Here is a 21354-nt window from a genome sequence, read left to right on the forward strand (position 1 = left end):
AAGAGGAAAATGTCTGATCATGTGTGCCCTCCCTCTAGCCAGGCCTGGGCTGTCACCCTTGGGACTTGGTGGCCTGTGGGCATGGCAGCCATGCTTGCAGAGCAGTGTGTGCTGTGCTTAGGGATGTGTCAGAGTGTTTCCCTGGAAGTGCTGGGATGGGGAACTGCCTGGGGAACTCCCTGCAGAGGGAGGAAGGCTTGGAGCTAGGAAGCCTTGAACATGCAGGTGTCTGTGCACCTGAGGGGGGCAGGTGGAGCTCCCTGCATGCTGACATGCCTTGCTCTCCTCCTTAACAGCTGTCAGAGTGAATCACATCGACTTTGGGCACTGTCCTGTCGGAGAGCCCTGCTGGAGGGCCTTGACCATCAGCAGCCACGCGCAGACCAAGGCCATGCGCTTTGAGTGGGAGGCAGACGCCCCATTCCACTTCTCCCCCAAGGTGAGCATGGACTGCTCTGCCTCTCCCCATTGCTCAAGCCCTGCCCTGCTGTGCCTGGCAGCTGGCAGGGAGTCCTCACATGCCACTGACAGCCCATTCCAGCGCCATGGAGGAGATGCAGTCCCTGGCTTGGCTGGGCCAAGGCTGCCAGCCTTGCACAAAAGGCTTCGTATTATGGCAGGTGGCACCTTCTGTCACACTTTTGTCTATCAAACTTCACATAAATCCACTCTGAGGTGCAGATTCCTGTTCACCACATCTGTCCCTTCTGCTGTCACTCCTGCCCTTGGCAGTGCTCCCAGTTTGGTCTTGACTCCCTTATTCTCCCTAGGTGGGACACCTCCATCCTGGCTGTGCCAAGGACATCACAGTGACCTTGAGATCAGATGTCCCAGCCACCTTCAGAAGGCACCTGGTGAAATGTAAGGTGACCACAATCAACTTGGAGCTGCCACAAAGGAAGGTTCAGGACTGGGATGACCAAATGACCATCACCATGTGGAAGAATACCACCGGGAAAGACCCGGCAGCCAGGTGGCCTCAAATAGAGAGGGTAAGGAGCAGAACAGCAAAAAAAGCCAACCCAGCTTTTACAAGAAGAACCACCATAACACCATCACTGCTGGCTGAGCAGCTCCTGCTTCCTCTGACATTGGACAGCCGTGAGCTTCACCAGCAGTGCATTCCAGGGGAGAGGTGGATGCACAGTGACCAGATGCACTCACACAGGATGGGGAAGCCTTTTGACAAGAGACCTTTAGCCACACACAGCTATCAGTCTGGGCCACGAGCACAAGTGTTGCAGCCCATGCTGAATGGAAGGCAAGGCTTTATGATTTTATCCATTTGATGGTGTTAGAAATCTCTTCATCTGATTCACCTTTTCACCAACAGAGTTAAGTCTACTGCACTCTGCATCTTCTTTTGAAGTGGAGGGAAATCCACTTCTCCTGCATATGCTGGTGAACTGTGAGTTTTGTCTGCATGAGGATTTGGTTGTGGTCTCTGTATTGTGTGGGATATCTCATCATGGAGTAGCCCAAGCACTGTGTGACTCTATGGAGGAGTCCAGAGAAGGATCATCTCCAGAGACTCTTGCTTTTATTGTCATTATTGCCAAACACACTCATCTTGGGTGAAGGTTCTTTCCAAGTTCCTGGACCCTTTTTAGGCCTCTAAACCGTCCCCCTTCCTATCAGAATGTCTGCAGTTGGAGACTTTCCCAGTGAGATCTTTCCCATCCCAAAATGCCCATCCCCAGCTCCCAGCAGTGTGGCTGTTGCTGCAGGCATGACATATGGAGAGCACTTTCTCCTAAGACAAGAAGAACAAGGTGCATTCTAGAACTCTTCAGTCTTGGGCTTCTCCATCCACAGAGCTCCAGCAGGGCAACTTCTGCCTAATTTTGAGACCTGCTGGGTATATAGGGGAGCAGGAAAAAAGCCAGTCCCTCTACAAGGTTGAAGGACAGGGATTGGAATGCAGCTGTAGTCTCCATGGGGATATGAACAGCTGTGGTAGTGACTGCTTGGATCAGTGGCTAGAAATAGCTACTGTAGCAGAACAGTCCCAATTTTGTCATCTTTGCAGGGAAGTAAAAGGGAATGGTTCTTTCTAGTCCCTCTATGAGGCTGAGCTTGGAGGCCAGAAGATTGCCCTTGTGAGCCTGACTTTGTGGGCTCTGCTCAGTGATTCCTCCCTCGTGTGTTTGCAGGTGGTCAAGGCAGTGCCAGAACCAGCTCACACTGTGCTGGAGGAGAGCAGCCAGGAGGTCGAGGTGTACCTCAGTGCCGTTGTTGCCCACGCCCAGTTCCAGCTGAGCACCACCAGGGTTCAGTTCAAGGACACCTTGCCCTTCCAGACAAGGACAGCCACGTGAGTGCTGGAGGCCAGGCACAGCTCCTCCTGGGAGCAGGAGCTGCCTTTGCCCAGGGCTGGCCCAGGGCCTGCTTGCCACAACTCTCTCCCAGCCAAAACTGTCACTGCCTGGGGCTCTATGTACAAATCACAAACGGGATGGGAATGCTGAGGAACACACCTCGAGCTGTTTAATTTCCAGCATCAGTCTCATTACATGGTTATGACAATGGGAAGATGCCACCAGCTCACATCTCCAACAGTAGATAAAGAACTTCATATTACAACTCACTTTCAAAGTTCTTTGACCAATCACACAAAGCAAAAGCACATTTACAGTATTCCATCCAACCACTACGAGCACATGTACCTTTGGTTTAAACAATGCTTGCTTATTTTGAATACAATACCTGCTTGTAAGCCTTAAAACACAACGCACAGAGCTCCGTTATTAAGCTTAGAACTTCCTAATATCTCACTAGCTATACTTTTCTGTAGCGTAGGGAGTTATTCTAGACAAGCATTAATACACAGACCATTGTTCTATTTGTCTTCACTTACTTTCTGCTTCTATAATTTTTCTGCTGACAAATCCTATGGCTACTGCTTAGCTCTAATCACAGTTCTGCTGTCTCTGAGGCTTGCCTTTTGTAGCACTCCCAAAACACTCTGATTTTAAGGATTCCCACCAAAACCAGCACAGGCCCCTTTACGTGCACACAAGGCCAAGCAGGAGATGGTGGTCAGGAGAGGCTCAATGCTGCCGTATCTTTGTGCTGAGAACAGCCATGGCTTTGCTTTCACTGCATGTCACCGGTCCTCATCTGCTCAAGAAGAAGTTTGCAGTCAAAGCAAGACCTAAAGTCCAGAGGAAGCCCCTTAGCTTCAGTGTCCTGGGCACCCTGTTGGCCCTTTTCTCCTAAACTTGTAAACTGTGAAATACTTTCTTGGGCCAGCCAGATCAGCAGTCTGAGCATGGCAGGGTTGCCTGGGGAAGAAGATGCTCCTCAGGAGAAACTGGTACCAGGAATCCATCAGACAATATCACTGTACTCTTTGCTTTATACTTAAAGGACTTTTTTTTTTAATTCCTTCTTCTTGTTTTTCAGTTTCATGATGCACAACACAGGGGAGGTAGCCCTGAAATACTCCTGGGAGAAAGCTCAAGAGAGTGAACCAGTGAAGAAGCCATTCCCAACCACTCTGATGCGTAAGAGCATTTCACTTGGTAGCTGAGGGCCTGGGGAGAAGACCCTGCCACTTGACTGCAAAACATGAATTGCTTTTTCATCCTTGTCCCCACATCCACTTTCATCAGGATCTTCCCAGCCGCAGCTCTGGAGAGTTTTCTCCAGGTCCCCCTCTGCCTTTCAGCCCCTTCTGTTCTTGCCCTGCCACTTCTGCTGTGCAGAGGAGCTGAGCCAGGCTCTGGGGACAGCCACGTGCTGGGTCAGGACTGGCAAGGGAGACATCAGGTCATCTCTTGGAGAAGTCTGAGAGTGGGAAAAACAGTGGTGTAAGGAGTGAGCTGCCCTGAAGTCCTTGTCTGTGTGCAGTTCTGCACTCCAGGACAAATGCAAAGTCAGTGTCTAAAACCAGCTCTCCTGCTTTGGCACAGGAGTGTGTGCTGCAGGCAGAGACCCTGCTCCCAGACGCTCTATTTCCTGCTAGAATAAAGGACATGGCCAGAGATGCCCCAAGTGCATCCCAGCTCTCTCCCACCCACCTGCAGCAGGAGGCAGAGCAGCTGGGAACACAAGATTTTGTCTTTGAAAGGTGTCCTCTTCCTCCCTGCAGGTCGGTTCCTCTCCTACAATCCCGTGAAGCAACAGAAAAAGCTGCTGTGTCTTTTCTGGTCAGAGCAGGACCATCCTGCTGAGAGGTCTCCTAAAGTGTGGCAGCAGCCGGATTCTGGGAAGCAGCAAGAGGAGCAGATTTCCAAGCAGCAGGAAGAGCAGGTTTTCCAGGAGGAGAAGCCTGAGCAGCAGGACTGCTCCAAGAATCTGCGCTGCTCAAAACCTCTCTCCAAAGCGTGCCAGCTCCTCCCTGGAAGCCTTCCCAGATGATTCCCATGACCTGTTCTCCATCAACCCCTACTGTGGCAGCATCCCTCCTGGCCACAAGCAGACCTTTCACCTGCAGTTCTCCCCAAAGCACACAGGGAAGTTTAAGGCCACCCTGCTGTGCAGGTGGGAAACGTTGAGGCACTTGCCAACTCCTGCTTCTGATGGGTGTCACTGAATGACGGGGTGGGACAGGGTGGAAGGGAGCACAGTAGGTCATCTGGTCCCACCTCCCTGCTCAGGTGGGCTCATCCCAGAGCACATGGCACAGGGTTGTGTCCAGAGGGCTCTGCAATAATTCCAGTGGGGGACACTCCACACCCTCTCTGGGCAACTCATCACCTGCACAGGAAAGTTCTTGCTCAGGTTCAGGGGGAATTTCCTGTTCAGGTTCTGCCCATTGCCTCTTGTCCTACTGCTGGGCATCGCCAAGCACAGCCTGGTTCATCCCCTAACACCCTCCCTTCGGTCCCTCTGACTGGGATGGGGAGGTGGGAGACAGGCAGCCCCAGAGAGGCAGCAGAAGCACCCACAGGAGCACAGCAAGATCATCATCTGGCCTTGGTAGGGAGGCACTGGGAAAAGACACTGCATGGAACAGTAAGCTCCTGGAGGGTTGCTGTCAGTTTCTCTGGGTCTGGATTGAAGGCACTTGAGATGGTAGTTCATGTTTGGACTCAGGTGTTTATTATTTCTTATCAGTAAAGCAGTCTCACAACCATGAGTTCAGCAGCTTCTCATTAGCAAGGCACAAAATGGCTATCTCTTGTTACAAGGTCTTTTAAGACTAAACTCTCCAATTAAGACCTGACTCCTCGATTATTTTCCCTTTTAACCCAAGAACTGATCCCACAGAGCCTGCAATGCAGACTTTTCTGTCCAATTACAAAACATCACCCAAAGCCATGAAGAAGAAGGAAGAAGCAGCATGAAGAAGAAACTCAGGATGACACCCTGTGCCCTCCATCTTCCTTCCATCCACAACATGCTAAAATCCCAAAACCTAAATTTCTCACAAAGTGATACACCTACACTACTCTGTACAATCTCTTTCACTCTTTTGTGGATTCTAGTCTATCTTGAAGGCTAGAAAACTTTCTCCATGAATGAGGGTCAAAGTCAGTGCTCCCCTGGGGGTCGGGACACCCCAGAGCAGACAAATATTCCCAGTGCCCTGGGTTTCCACAGTTGCAAAATCTGGAACGAGAGATCCAGGGAGCAGCCAGTCCCCAGCTCTGCTTCCTTTTGGGACAAGCAAGGCCTGCTTCTCTCCATGGAACCCCACGTGCTGTAGTTGGTCCCCAGGCATTGAACTGGTCATGTTCCTGCCCTTGCACCTCTGCAGCCTCCATGCAGCCAGTGCAGTTGTTGAATTTGCTGCTCGCTGCTTGCACAGAGAGAGGATGCAACACTGTGTGCTCTGCAAGGAGACAGAGAAGGGGCTGGCTGGAAATGTTTGTCTGGCTAATAGCAGTCCCTTTCTTCCCAGGATTCCTAACCTGGTGCCAGCTCAGAGGATGGGGCAGGTGATTGTGGAAGGCAGAGTCCAGGAGTGGAAGAATCTTGATGAACCATTAGAGTAGAGGGAGAAAGGCCAGGGAGCCAAGAAGGAGGCACTCTGGAGAGCACCACCCGAGGGACAGCGCTTGTGTCAGCTGGAGCATCCGGCAGGAGTCGGCGGCATTGTGCCTTCTGCTGCTGATGGTCTCCCACCCTTCACCAGAGACCTGCCAAGCTCCAGCTTACCTTTTAGTTAGCTACGTTAATTAACTGTTTGTTAGATAGATAAGTAGTTGATAATTGTCAGTTAATTGTTAATAAACAGTTGTTAATAAATTGTTCATTGTTGGCTTGTCTTGGTTTGAAAGGCAGGTGTCTGCGTGACCTCTCTGGAATGGAGAATGTGACCCCCTTCCCTCCAAATTATTATAACTTTGAAATTAAGGGGCTTTCAGGCAAAGATGTGGGAAAAGGAGTAAAAGTTCTTTGCCAGTACAACAAGGCAAACAAACACCACCACCGGCAGCAACAACAAACAGAACCAGATACCAAGCACAGCCTTCCCTCGGCTGCAGGCACTTTCCCTTTGGTGTCATTCCTGTCATAACCAGGCAGGGAAGGCAGGCAAATAATGAATAAAGTGATTACTAGAGAAACCTGAATTATTATTGAGGGCCCAGAAGGGGACACAGCACTCGAGGTGTGGCCTCACCAGCGCCCAGCACAGAAGGACAATCACTGCCCTTGTTGGGAAGGATGAAAGTTTGACAAAAAAGTCTCACAGATATGGATGCTTGGCAGAAAGATTTTTGAATGTAGAATCTGAAGAAGGAATAGAAATGAAAACAAGTTTGGATAGACAAGAATTGCTGAGCCAGTCTTACTGGATAACCAAGGAGCCAAAGAGTGTGTTATTTAGAAAGGGGCTTTTATGACTTAGAGCAAAGGATAACCCCACCTTAAACAGATGATTTTTTTTTAGCAAGTAGAAAGATAGCACTGGCAAACAAACATGCCAATGTTGCAAGTAGAAAAAAAGGTCTCACAATTTCCCACTGCAAGAAAACTGAAAAACAACTTCTAGCTTAAACTGTGACATCCTAACTTTTACTGATTGGAGAATAGTAGCATGAATATGGCAATGATAGTAGTTATGATAGGCTACAGGTAAAAGTTAAGGTATACATTGGTTCTTCTGTATGAAGATGCTCAGCAAAGAAAAGTCTATAATGCATTGTAACCAAAACCAAAGGGTCTCCAGGCCTGCCTGCCAGCTGGAGCTGACAGCTGTAGGCACAGGCTCTGTCACCCACAACCCTGGACTGCTGTAACCTCTTGGATAGAATAAACTGCATTTTGGAGACTGCCTGCAGTCCCACATCCCTCATTCAGGCTCTTACTGTCCTGGTCCTGCTGGCTGCACTATTGCTGATCCAGGCCTGGTGCTATTTGCCTTCCTGCCCACCTGGGCACACCTGGTCTTAGGTTCAGTTGTTGTCAATTGGCTTCCCAGCCACTCTTTCCACAGCTGGGAGCTGCAGAGGGTTTGTGTGGCCAAAGTGTACGACCTGGCAATTGGTCCTGTTTAACCTCATGCCAGTGGTCTCAGCCCACGGATCCAGCCTGTTCAGGGCCCTCTGCAGCCTTCCTGTCCTCCAGCAAATCCGCCAAAAAATATTATTGCAAGCACTGATTGGCGAGGGGCGGCATGTCCACCGCCAGCAGTCCCAAAGCCCAGGGGTGGGGAGAGAGGATCTTTATTTTCCAGCCAGGCTCCCAGCCAAGAGCAGCCAAAGCTGAGGGAGAAGAGAGATGTTGTGAGGTGGCCAGGAATTCAGGGCAAAGCTTCATTTTCTCCAGAAAAAAAACCCAAACAACATTTAAACTGTAAGGGGAAAGTCTTGTTCCAGCCCCAGCCTCGGCCAGAGAGTGTATGTGCCATATCGTCTGGGAAATGAATGTAAGGAATCCAGATATGCCGTGTTATCCAAGAATCACATGTAGGAAATCCATGAGTGACCTGTTATCTAGGAATCACACACTGGGAGCCAGACACAGCCTGTTGGACAGTGATTGTATGCAAGGAATCCAGATGTGGCACATCAGGTGGGGCTGGATACAAAGAATCCAGATGTGGCACATCAGATGGGGGCTGGATCCAAGGAATTCATATGTGCTGTGTTATCCCAGAGCAGCACAGGGGGTGTGCCACAGGCAAACACACAGAGGCTGCACCTTCTTTGGGAGTGCTTGACCTCTGAGCCAGCTTGGCATCATCCAAAGATGAGCTTGGAGCAAGTGCAGAGAAGAGAAAGGAAGTTGATGAAGGGTCTAGAGAAGAAGTCTGATGAGAAATGGCTGCGAGAGCTAAGGGAGCTGGGGAGGGCTCAGTCCTGAGCAAAGGAGGCCCAGAGGGAACATTGTCCCTCTCTACAGCACCCTGAGAGGAGGCTGGAGTGAGATGGGGATCGGGCTGTCCTCACACACAACCAGGGACAGGACAAAAGGACACAGCTTAAGCTGCGCCAGGGAGGTGAAGTTGGACATCAGAAGGAATTTCTTCACAGAAAGGATTCTTCAACATTGAAGGCACTGCCCAGGGAGGTGGTGGAGCCACCATCTCTGAAGGTGTTCAAGGACCAGCTAGACGTGACACTCGGTGCTCTAGTCTGGTTGACAAGGTGGTGTTTGGGCTAAAGCTTGACACAATGATCTCAGAGATCTCTTACAACCAAATTGGTTCTGGGATTCTCTGAAATGAACACCTGGTAAAGACAGGAAAGCCATTCAAGTTAGGTATGAAAAACGATAAGGTTTTGTAAAAGGATTTCACAGGAGCTCACCTATTCCCCTGACCCAAGTATATGATAGACATATATCCCTAGAATTGTTAACTGTTCTCTGGTCCTTTTATCCACAAAGCACACGGTATTCTGTGAGGAGTGACTCAGGGACTTGCAGTTGTTTATCCTGGAGAAGAGAAGGCTCAGGGGAGACAGGGCAGTGTCAGGGCACAGGTTGGACTTGATGATCTTCAAAGTCTTTTCCATCCTTGCTGTTTCTGGGATTCTCTGGAACCACCATGCAGCAGTTGCAGGATGAGCCCTGGGCCTCCTCTTCAGAAGCTCCAGCAGCCCAGGTCCCTCAGCTTCTCCTGCCAGCCCCAAAGCCCATCCTGTCAGTCCTGCAGAGCCTCTGCAGCTCCTCCTCACTGCCCAGAACAGGGAGCTCCAGAGCCAGACAGAGCAGCCCAGATGTGCCCCCCTGGCCTGGGGTGCCTCTGGCAAGGGAGCAGCACCAGGCACTGCAGGAGCCTGTAGACAATTCCTGCAGCACTTGCAGGATGATCCTGCTGCCCAAGGGACGTTCCCATGGTGCCAAGGCAGGAACTGCAATGGGGAGTGGGGCCAGAGAGGAAAGGGCAAGCAGGGGTGGGCTGTTTGCTGGGGGAGGGAACAGGGATGAGGAATAGGAAGAAATCTGGATCAGGAAAGAGGAAAGAAAGCAAAGGTGAAGCCAAGGAAATGCTTGGGGCAGTTTGGGGGTGGCTGCCAGGCAGCCCTGCCTCTGAGCAACAGCATCTGCAATGGGACAGGAAACTCCCAGCTGATGGGAACAAACTTTCTGCCTGACTGCAGAGGCCACGACAAACCTGGGTGGTTTCCCTGGTGTCCCTCATCCCTTGCTGGCCCCAGGGGTTGATGGCATTTGTGCTCCCTCAGGTTCATGTCCCCACACCAACAGCATGGGGGTGCTCCCCCTGCTGTGTGCAATGCAAACAGGGGCTGCTGAGCCAGTGCTGCCGTGGTGTCTGTGCCTGCAAGGATGGGGCACCTGTGTGAGCTGGGGAGAGGCCAGGGCTGCAGAGGGGGGATGTTGTTGGCAGCTCCATGAGGATGCTCTGGGACGCTGCCCTGGGCTGTCCAGCGCACTGGGGATGGATCAGCCCCTGCTCTGCTGCTCCTTCCCGTCTGCCCCACGGCCCTTGCAGAGCCCCAGCCATGCTGTTTGCCCCCAGCCTGCCCACGGCCAGCCTGGGGCTGCTCACGGGGCTTTTCTGTGCTGAGCATTGGCCTGGGTGTGTTTTGAGAGAGCCTGGGCAAGGAGCCTGGAGCCCCCAGGCCCTGGTCTGAGGTGTCAGTGCTGCCCCAGCAGTGCCCATGGCCTGTCCCTGCTGCAGCCCGGGCACTGCCACCCCCAGGGCTGTGCCCAGCCCCGAGAGCACTCAGGCCCTGCAGCAACACCAGGGCCACCAGGGCAGCAGGGCAGGGACATGGCAACAGCACTGGCAACACCAAGTGCTGCTGCTGCTGGGCACAGCTGCTGTGCCAGCACTGATCTGCCCCCAGCTCTGCACACAGACATTGCTGCTGCAGCTCCAGAGAGGGCAACCAAAGGGGCGTCTTCAGTGAAAACTTTGCTGGGAGATCCTTTAGTTCCTTTACAGCCACCAAGAACGCAACCCCTCATTGACACAGTCTGTGGCCACAGGGAAGTGGGAGAAAGCAAAATGAGAAATGGCACAAACAATGACATTTCTTTGTGGGCAATATGAAAAAAACTAAAACAAAGGAAAAAAACCACTACCAAACAAGAAGTATCAAAGATTAGTTTTATTACAAGTGATTTGCAGAAATTGGCCGGCAGTTTAATGTTCCTGAAAGCATCCAGTCATCAGTCTCTACACTGCAGCCTTGAGCTCCTGGTTCCTCAGGCTGTAGATGAGGGGGTTCAGGGCTGGAGGCAACACCGAGTACAGAACTGACAGGGCCAGATCCAGGGATGGGGAGGACATGGAGGGGGCCTTCAGGTGAGCAATTGTGACAGTGCTGAGGAACAGGGAGAGCACAGCCAGGTGAGGGAGGCAGGTGGAAAAGGCTTTGTGCTGTCCCTGCTCAGAGGGGATCCTCAGCACAGCCCTGAAGATCTGCACATAGGAGAAAACCATGAACACAAACCAGCTGAGTCCTAAATAGGCACAAACTGCAATGAGGTCAAGTTCCCTGTGGTTTGAGTGTGAGCAGGAGATCTTGAGGATCTGTGGGATTTCACAGAAGAACTGGCCCAGGGCATTGGCCTGGCACAAGGGCAGGGAAAATGTATTGGCTGCGTGCATCAGAGCATGGAGAAAGGCACTGGCCCAGGCAGCTGCTGCCATGGGGGCACAAGCTCTGCTGCCCAGGAGGGTCCCATAGTGCAGGGCTTGGCAGATGGACATGGAGTGGTCACAGCACATGATGGTCAGGAGGGAAAGCTCTGCTGAAATGAAAAAGACAAAAAAAAAAAAAGAGTTGGACTGCACATCCTTTGTAGGAGATGGTGCTGGTGTCCCAGAGGGAATTGTGTCTGCCAATGGCAGCAGGAGGAAGTGCCTGATGGAGCTGCTGTTGGACATTTGCTGTGGCTGGGCATTGGGTTCTGCCATGGGGAAAAAAGGCAGTGAAGGGTTAGAGGAGATAACTATACCCAAAATCAAAGCCATTTCTCCATCTCATGGCTCAGCAGGAGTTTCTCCAAGAAAGAAACAAAGCTTTTGTCTGAAGCTCCCACTGTGCCCATGACAGGAACCCCTGTGAGTGTCTGGGACATCCCGGCTCTTTGGCAGCCTGGGCACTCCTGGGATGTCACCATGTAGCCCCCATGGGTGCCTGTGACAGATGGGTGCCTTTGCAGACCTAGGTGCCCTGGGATATCACCATGGAATGACTGTGACTGCCTCTGACCACAGGGCTCTTTCCCATCCCCAGAAAGCCCTGGGAGGTCTCCATGGAGCCCCTGTCTCTGTGTGGGACATTCCAGGTCTTGAACAGCCTGGAGATTCTTGGAAAGTGCCCATGGAACCCCTCTGAGGGCCTGTGGCAACTCAGTTCCTAAGCAGGCAAACAACACCAGGCCCCGCTGTTGCTATGGTGTGTTAGTTTTGCATGGGAGGCACTTACAAAAGGGATGCAAAGAGAAGCTGCTAGCAGTTTCCTCCGTGTCTGACACAGAAACCAATCAGTAATTAGCTTTGAGAAATGACAATCTGTTAAACCACTGAGAAAGCCAATGTGCCTCTGTGAACATGCATATAAAAAGTGAACAGTTCTGGGAAACCCCTCTCTCTTTTCCACCTGGCACAGAGGTCACTGGCCATCCTGGCCCCCGTCTTGGCCGGGGTGGGCTGGGCTGCCCCTGCCGCGGGCTGGGCCCTTCCTGGGGAGCCCCCAGGCCCCATGGGGTGCTGGGCAGGGCCAGGGGAGGCCGTGGGGCCGAGGCCGGGCTGGGCCGAGGCTGGGGCTGCTGTCATCTGGCCACTACTGAGCCCTGCCCTGCTGCCAGGCCAGGCTGAGCCAGGACCTGCAAGGCCCCAGGAGCAGCCCCAGGCCGGGCCAGATCAGCCAAGATTCTGCCTCAGTTGAGATTTGTCCATGTGCTCGGGTGACGGTATGATGATTGTATCCCCAGTCGTGTGTTCTGTTTATGATGGATATTATATTCTGTGCCTTCAAGACTGGCTGAAAGTGAAGGTGGGGATAAGAAGCACAGAGTTTGTTATCAGGGTCTGGACTCACTCCTCCACAGTCTGCTGGAACACTGCTGTTTTCGGGGCACAGACAGGGCAGAGCACCATGCTCCTTTTGCTTTTGAGTTAGTTTAGCTAGCTGAGGCAGTCCGAGTTTTCCCTGCATTATTTTTTCTTTCCATTTTCTCGGAACCATTTGAACATTTCCCTGCAGACCAGGACCCAGGGAAACACCAAGAGCTCACACTTTGCATCCTGCTGGAGGCCTACTCTGGGCAACAGCCTTTGCCAGCACCGGAGGGTCTGATAACAGAGCAACCACTCCCCGGAGAGACTTTCTGAATTTATCATCTCTTCAGAGCAGTGAATGAGGTTTGTCATCCACGATTGTTCATTTTGTGTGCTGGGGAGTGCTTGGCCTGTTAAATAAACAGGTTCTTTCCACTTCTCCCCCAGGAAATTTTTCCCGAATGCAGTGGGGGGAGAGGCCGCATGTGTTGGCTTTCTGCAAGAGCCCCTTTTGGAGGTTTTCTCCCAAATTTGCCCTAAAAGTTGGGAGAAACCCTAAAACCCAAAAAGGACAGTCCAAACCCACCAGGCAGGTGGAGGAGAAGCCAGCGGCTCCTGGCCATGCTGCTGCTGTGTTCTGGCCTGGCTGCTGAGATCCTGGCCCTGCCCCAGCGCAGCCCATCCTGACACAGCCCCAGCGCAGCCGCTGCAGAAACCTCCATCGTAAAACAGCTGCGGCCGCAAGAGCTGTGCCCCTCTGGGGCTCCATAGACGGACATCCCAGCTTAGTTCTGCTCTCAGAAGAGGTTTTGGTGTCAGCAGCTGAATCCAGCACCTGCTGTCCTTCCCATGAGCTCAGGACACGTGTCAAGAGAACAAGAGGTTTAGGCTAAACACATCTTGACTTCTGCACTTTCAGGTTAAAAGACACTTGAGTCCAATTGAATTGGTTCAGGTCATTGTTTCCTCTTGCATGATGTTCTCCATGCCAGCTATGTCCTGGCAGAGAGGAAAGAGTGCTTGCGAAGAGTTGGTAGAGAATGGCTTTTGCCTAGGAAGAGAGAAATGAAGGGCTGAGCTGGGATCAGAGAGGTTTGCAGTGTCCTGATCCTCCCCCTACCTTCCTCCGAACTGGTGAGGGGACACCAGGTCTACCCCATCTCCAGGAGGAACCCAGGTCTAGCCTGGCTCCGGAGAGACACCAGGTCTACCCCCGCCACCGCAGACGGCAGCAAACGGGCTCCCTCGCACCGCGCTCCCGGCAATGGCAGAGCCGCCGCCGCCGCCTGCGCAGCCAAGCCCCCGGCCCGCGTCTCGGGGAGCCGCGCCGAGGAGAGCGCCAAGGCGGGACCGCGCTGGGTCCCCGTCGGCCCCGGCCCGCCGAGAGAGACCTCGGAGCAGGAGGAGGAGGGGGCGGAGCGCGCCCGCAGGCCGGAGCGGCAGGCCGGCTGCTGGTGCAAGAGAGAGAGCGACAAAAGCTTGTGTGGAGGGCTGATTGTCAATAGATGGCAGCGAGGGAGCTGCTGTGCTCCGTCCGAAAGCCTGCGGCAGAATCAGGTGCTTTAGGGATGATTTAATCCGGGTGCTCCAGGATGATGCGGTCCGCGCCGGGGCAGAGGCGGGCCCGGAGCCGGCCGGCCCGGCGGTGCCAACCTCCTAGGGTGACGCAGCCGGAGGCGGCCGACAACAGCGACCCCTTGGTGAACTTGCGTAGCCGGCCATGACAACAGTTCTACCCGGCACCCGCCGAAATTTGACTAAGTCCCGCCGGAGCGAGGTAGACCTGGTGTCCTGCCGGTGCTGTGGTAGACCTGGTGTCCCCGGCCAGCGCCTGCCACCAGAGGGAAAGGCTGACTCCCGGCGGCTCCGGAGCCGGGGTAGACCTGTTGTTTTGTTTGCTTGCTCAATTGTGCCTGTCTCCTGTCATCTGAATCATCTGCTGCAAGCATGGGCTACAGGTGCACAGCCTGAAAGGCCAAGAGGGGCACGAGAGCTCCTTGATGCCCTTGAGCATGCTGAGGGGGAGCCCAGGGACACTGCCATGTGGATCTCAGCATTCAAGCAAGTGTGCCTGACTGAGGAACTTTGCCCGCAGTGCTGCCCTGAATCCAAGTGTCCCAGGTGAGCTGTTGGCACTGGGGTTCACCATTTGAGGAAAGTGAAGAGAGACGACCACATCCTGATTGATGAGCATCGATCTCCGATTTATTGATCCCACTTACACACTTTTATAGTAGTGTTAATTTTAAGTTCATACATATTGCAAAACCGGAGCTCATCATTGGTTACAGATTACACACCAACCTCTCCTTGTCAATACCTGTGGTTTCTTGTTGAGGCTAATACTTGTTTTTCTCATCCTGCTGTTGACTTGGTATTGACCATTCTCAAGGCCTCCATGTTTTCCACCATGTTTTTCTCATCACTTTACTCAAGGACATGGTGTTTATTATTTTTAAGGAAAAAGCCTGAGAACTTGCTGCTTACAGCTGCCTTTTACTTTTTAACCATCTGTATGTAATCATGGCCTTTTCCTATAAGCCATGTCTGAACAAAACTCTGCAACACACATCCAGGAAACACTGCCGGGGCCCCCGGAGCCCTTCTGAGGTGGGGGAACCAGGCCTGCCCCATGGCATGTGCCCGGGCAGTTGAGATGCTGGGGATCAGGGTGCACTTCAGCCCAGCCTTTGGCAGCAGGGACACAGCTGCCAGTGCCAGGAGAGCCTCCTGCTCCTCTCCTGGCCCAGCATGACGGGAAGGAGTGGAGAGTGGTGCTACCAGAACTAATGCACAGCCCCAGCTAAGCAGGGCATTCATTTCTTGATCTTGGCAATGGATAGAGCATGGAGCAGGGGGTACCCACAGGGGATGGGTCTGGGCAGGACCTGGGGCAGCTGCAGACTGTCTCCCTGTCATTTTCTCCTGCCAGGCAGTGCGTCCAGCTCCTAAGCAGGAACATGCACGCATGCTGAGTGATTCCCTCCCTGCACAGCCAGTGCCCATCAGCTTTGGGCCAAGGCTGCCCAGCTGCCAACACCATGACACGCAGAGGTTCAACAGACAGAATCCGCCTTGCCTCTAAAGGCCTATTCTGCCGTGAACCTCCACTCTCCACAATGTCCCTTTTGCCACAACAGCTTCTGTTTCTTCACTTCCCAATCCTCCATGCTTCCACAAGTCTCACCAAGATGTCATGCTAGAGTCAGTGGTCATCTCTCTCTTCCTGCTGGCTGCAAGGACCTCTTTGTTGCTGAGGGAAAGGTGAGTGATTTGTGGAGATGGAGTCTGGAGTTGCATTCTGCTGCAGGGCTGTTGCGGTCTGACTGCTGCTGCTTTAGGATGGCCAGGTGCTTAGGCCATTTGCCAGGCAGCTGAGTCTCTCAGTCTTTTCTTTTCTTACCTGAGGCATGAAAGCTGAGAAGATGAGAAAGACTTTCTCCAAGGGGTGACTGCCCTCCAAGAGGAAAGCGGGGAGGAGGAGATCAAGTGCATCCCTGTGCCAGGCACACGTTGGCTTCCATGCTGTGGGCACATGAAGCGAGGCTCTGAGCTGGCTTGAACGCAGCCAGCACAGCTGCTGCACACTCTGGCTGCGCACAGCTGCTGACAGCTCCTGGGAAAGGGCATTTACAGTTCTTTCTGCTGGGCTTGGAGAATCCCTGTGCCAGTGAGGTGAGCGGGTTCAGCCCATCATCTTGACAGAAGTCAGAGCACAGAAGGGCAGTATTGTTTCTTCTCTATAAAATTCTTTGTCTGGCCTGCCAAGGTCCATTCAGCAGGTTAGACAGAGGCACTCTGGCTGCCCTCAGGGTGGTGGTATTTTTTATACTAAGAACTACGTGTACAATATTTACAATTACTTTCCAAGACCTATCACCTATGTTAGACAGTGAGCTTCTACTCTAAACCAATCCAAAAATGCCACCATAACAGCAGAAGTTGGAGGCCAAGAAGAAGAAGGAGGAGGAAGACTGGACACACCCAGATTCCTCCACCTTGCTTCTCCAATCCCCATTCTAAAAACCCCAACAATTTATTTTTCACCCCATTGACAAACTATTATTTTACTTAGAATTTTGTAGCTTTCAGATCGTCATAGAAGGCTGGTATTTTTTTTTCTGCATGGGTCATAACCAAAGTCACAGTGTCTTGGGCTCTGTGCCAAGGTATCTGAGCCCCCCGGGCAGGGCCTGGAGCCCTCCAGGGCAGCCAGAGGAATTTCCTGAGTTCTGACACTTACCAGGAACTCTGTGTGGGGGGTTTGCATCCCTTGTCAATAACCCGAAGAAAAATAATTTAAATGATGCCTTCACTAACGCCAGGGATCTTGCCTCGAGTCCCTGAAGGGGTAAAGTTGAGGTTCCCCCTGAAAATTCCTCAGTGCTGGCTGGAGATCCGTAGATTCAGTGAAGCTCTAGGCTGATCTTCTGGCTGGCTCTCCAGTTTACTGCCACAAAATCTCTTTTTGTGACTTGGCCTGGGTCTGACTGCTGCCATAGACCTGATGCAAGACAGAATCATCCACAGCAATGACCCCACAGGGATGGTCAGAGTCTGGACACAGAGCCCAAAACCCTTTCCCCAACTGTCTCCAGGCAGCAGCAAGTTCCCAGCCACGAGGCTGAAGTGATGACAATGAAAGACAGAGTGAGTACTGTCACAGGCACCTTTGCAGAAAAATCCTTTCCTTAGTATAGCTTTAATATAAATATATTATATTAATATAACATAAATATATTAAAACTATACTAAAACAATAATATAATAAATATAAATAATAAATAATATAGAGATAATATAATAAATGTATCATATTAATGTAACAAATATATGAAAATGATACTAAAACAACAATAATATAATAAATATAAATATTAAATACTATAAGAATATAAAAATTATAATATATATATAATATTATTATAATATAAGCATATTATGTTAATATAATACAAGTATATTATATTAAAACTATACTAAAAGAATGGAAGAAAGGATTTCATCAGAAGGCTAGCTAAGAATAAAAAAGGAATGGAAGGATAACAAAAGCTTCTGTCTCAGACAGAGAGTCTGAGCCAGCTGACTGTGATTGGCCATTAATTAGAAGCAACCACATATATCATAGAATAATAAATCAAGCCTTCTGAAACAGGGAGTCAGATCCTCATTTCTTCCCTCATCCGCAGACTCCTGTGAACACCGTCACAGAGTTCCACCTCCTTCCTTCAGGTGATGCACAGAGCCCTCTGTCTCTGGGAGCCAGTCCAGAACCTTTCCCAGTCCCACATACAATCTCAGCAATTCCTGTCCAGGTGATATTTACAGAACCGCTGCCCATTGCACGAGGGCAGTGTTTTGGAAAATTAAAAGCCAGGGACCAAGACCATAAGTTAATAAAAGAAGTTCTTAGTACAGTTCAAGATAAGCGTCTTTAGCTTTCAGTTGTATACAAGCACAGTTATGGAGAAAGCAACAGCAGCTCTGATCATATAGGAAAGGGGTGAAAGTAATTTTCCCACTGAAATTCAGCAAGTTGTCTAAGATAATGCAGTTGATTTTGAAAAGAAGTTTCAACCCCAGTAGACTATAGTAAATTTCACCTATGATCCTGATTCTAATGTAGCCATTGTCTTTGTGCTTACCATACATAATGCCACTGTTTACGTTATCCACTCCATCATTGCATTAAGATTAAATCATGAAAAAACAGCACTCCTACCCTTCAGAACATAGAGCGTGTGGAACCCTGGAACATTTCCACTCTGCCCCAGCAGATCTCTCCCAAAGCTGTTGCTCTGTTTCCTCCATGCATGCACAGCCCAGCTCGTGCTGGCAGAGGAAAGGTGACAACAGCCCAGAACCAACGCCATGTGCTGGCAGAGTCTGTCCCCACATGCTCTGGCCCCAGGCTGCAGCTCAGCCCCTGTGGCCTTGGGCATTTTCCTCCTCTCTGCTTTCACTTCTCCTTGATTTCCACTCTAAAGCAGAGGGCAGCAGCTGAGGATGTGGGGACATGGATAGGCTGGAGGGGAAAATCTCTCCTTGTTGATTCTGAAACCAGGAACTGCATCAAAGATGTGGGGTGAGATTTGGGGGAAACAGGGCTGGGATTTCATGCCTAACTCAGTCCTGACCCCAAGGGATCTGCTGGGCAGGCTTTGTCCCTCCCAGAATGGAAGCAAGGGCTCACTTTGTGCTTTTTGCCCCCACCAGGCTCCAGCATCACCCACACTGCACAAAACAGGGTGAGCTGAGGCACAGCCTTGGTGCCAAAGCAGAGAGCAGGTCCCTGGGGACAGGATGTGCCTGTCAGGGTCTGTGTTGGTGGCTTGGGCTGGGGAGTACCACAGGGCCCCCAAAACTCCTATCGAAGCCTTTGCAGATATAAACATTTATTAGATATTTTTTCCTCAAACCATTTTGTAATTTATTTTCTCAGGATCTTCTGCAAATTTATTAGCTATAAAAATGTTACATACTGAAATTTGAAATTTAAAATTTTGGGTGTCTTCAAGTGGGAAAGAAAATCAAACAAAAACTGAAGAGAAAAGGTCCAGCTACCTGCAGAATTCCTCGATCCCAGGTCTTTCTTCTCTCGCTCACATCCTTGAAGGCAGTCAAAGAACAGCATTTTCTTGGTCCATTCTAAGAGGAAAGGCCCTGTGTCACTAGTGGAACAAGACCTAACCTCAGGGGAGGAAAATTCATCTTTCTGAAGGTCAGTGTGTCTCTACAGGCAAGCTGACCTGTCGGCGGAAGGGAACCAGGACATCAATTTGATCATCACAGGCTCGATTTTATTGATCAGTACGGCGGGTTAAATACAGTTAATAATGAGCTTCATACATATTGCAAAAGTTGAGCTCAGGATTGGTCAGCTTACATATCAGCACCTACGCCTACTTCTACATTCCTATGGTTCTACTTTTGATACTTTCTACATATTCTTCGGATATATTCAGGACTAATCTCAACTCCCTATCCTCATGTTGCAGCAAGGTCGCTGCTGACTCTTCCTTTCAGCTTGCTGACTGCTGACTTTTCTCCTTCAGCTTAACCAGTGGCATTATATCAGTGTGGCCTTTCTCAGCTAACCAATTATTAATAATGCTCTCCACATTTCCCCCGTTTTCTTCTTGTGCAAGAAGATTAGTTTGCCATGTTTTTGCTATTGTACGGCTGACCGTGTTTTGAATACAGTTAAAGATACAAGGCAAAATAAGCAAAAACAGTAAAATTACACCCAGCAGTCCTATAGCATAGATCACAAGGTTCCTCAGCCACGGTCCGAGTCCCAAGCCTTTAAGCCATTCGTCAATTCCTAAACCATCTTCTTCCTTAAGTTTGTGAAGTCCCTGTTGCAATTCTTTTATCTTAGTGTGAATGGACACCGAATGATCAGACAGATTCATGCAACACATTCCCTCGAACTCTTCACATCCATGTCCTTGTGCTAAGAGCAAAAAATCTACAGCAGCTCTATTTTGCAAAACAGCATGGTTAACACTTTGCACAACTGCAGTTAACATGTCTAGAATTTGTGATGTCTTGTTCAGCTCATCCCTTGCCCAGCATCCTAATTGTTTTGCTAAATTCATGGCTTTATTGGCAGATCCTCCTGGTAAGATAGTTGAAACCACCACCTGTTTGAATGTGCCCCAAAACCGTGGATCTCCTATCTTGCTGCAGTCTAAGTCATGTATGCTACGTTTTCTCCTGTTTGAATTTTGACTCAGCTGCATTAGCAAGGACACATTAGGATGAAACAGTGACAATTTTTCCAAAATACAGGGTCCACCCTGTGGTTTAGCTGGTATACCATTCCATGCCCTGTCTCCACAAATCAGAAATATTCCTGTGGGTAATTTCATTGGTGCTGTGATATTTGTGCCGTTACATTGACTGTAATGCTGTGGAGAGAATTCACTCACATTCAGGGATGAATCTAGGGTGGCCCATGTTTCTTTAGGTTGGTTTAAATTCTGAGCACCCGAAAGTTTGAAGCTAAACCATCCACCAGCTGTAGTGTTAGATATGCTGGCATTTGTACTTCCAAAAAGATCCAATTCTTCAGGAGGAGAATGCAAAGAGGTGTTAAGTGATTGGATTAGTAAACATTGACGATAGCCATCACTCTGACCTGCATTATACCCTTGTTGCACCGGCAATGTGATGTTTGACATGTCAGACATACATAAGGTTTGATTGTTTATCAAACTGCAAAATTCTCCAGGAGACCACACCGGAAGTCCCACCAGGCATGTTCGAAATGGGTTAGTGACTCCTCCAAGACTAAGACAAAGTGATGATTGGTTAGTTTGATTAGCAAGTGTTACCCATAAATTTTCCCTTGGTTGACTAAAGTGTGTTACTCCTACTGCTTCACTTGCTACAGCATTGAGCAGTATTACAAAAACAAACCTCATTTTTCTTTCTGCTTGCTTTGCTTCTCCTTTTCTTCCTTCTGCTTACGTTGTTTTTCCTTTCTTCGCTGTCTTTTCCCTGGTTTGCTAGATTGTTTATTGTAAGGCTGAGTCAATTTTTGAATATACTGATCTAATTCTAAATCAGCATCCTTGCTCACAAGTATAGCATGAGGTAAGTTTGAAGGCAAATCAGCTTTGCAGCGAGCTGCTATGATGCGTGAGGCTTTAGTAATTTCAAATATTCTAAGGTTTTCCTGTAACTTCCACCTAAGATATGCTATAACCACTTGTTCTGCACTCTCAAAGAGCTGTAATCCTGTCCGTCCTGGCAGGCCAGTACTTTGTTCAAGAGCTCTAACCCAGATATGATTTCGAATCCACTTTCCAAAACAAGATGTACACCATAAATATCCCAATGACTTCTGTGGATACCAATAAACCTGATTACAATCTGCACAATGCAAAGCTACCCATGCATAGCATTTATCTTTATCCTTTTTGCAAACATAACAAGGAAGCGAATGTAAGTAAGGACCAGTATAAAATTCTGTT

Source organism: Melospiza melodia, chromosome 30 (assembly GCF_035770615.1).
Source record: "Melospiza melodia melodia isolate bMelMel2 chromosome 30, bMelMel2.pri, whole genome shotgun sequence".
Taxonomy (NCBI): Eukaryota; Metazoa; Chordata; class Aves; order Passeriformes; family Passerellidae; genus Melospiza; species Melospiza melodia.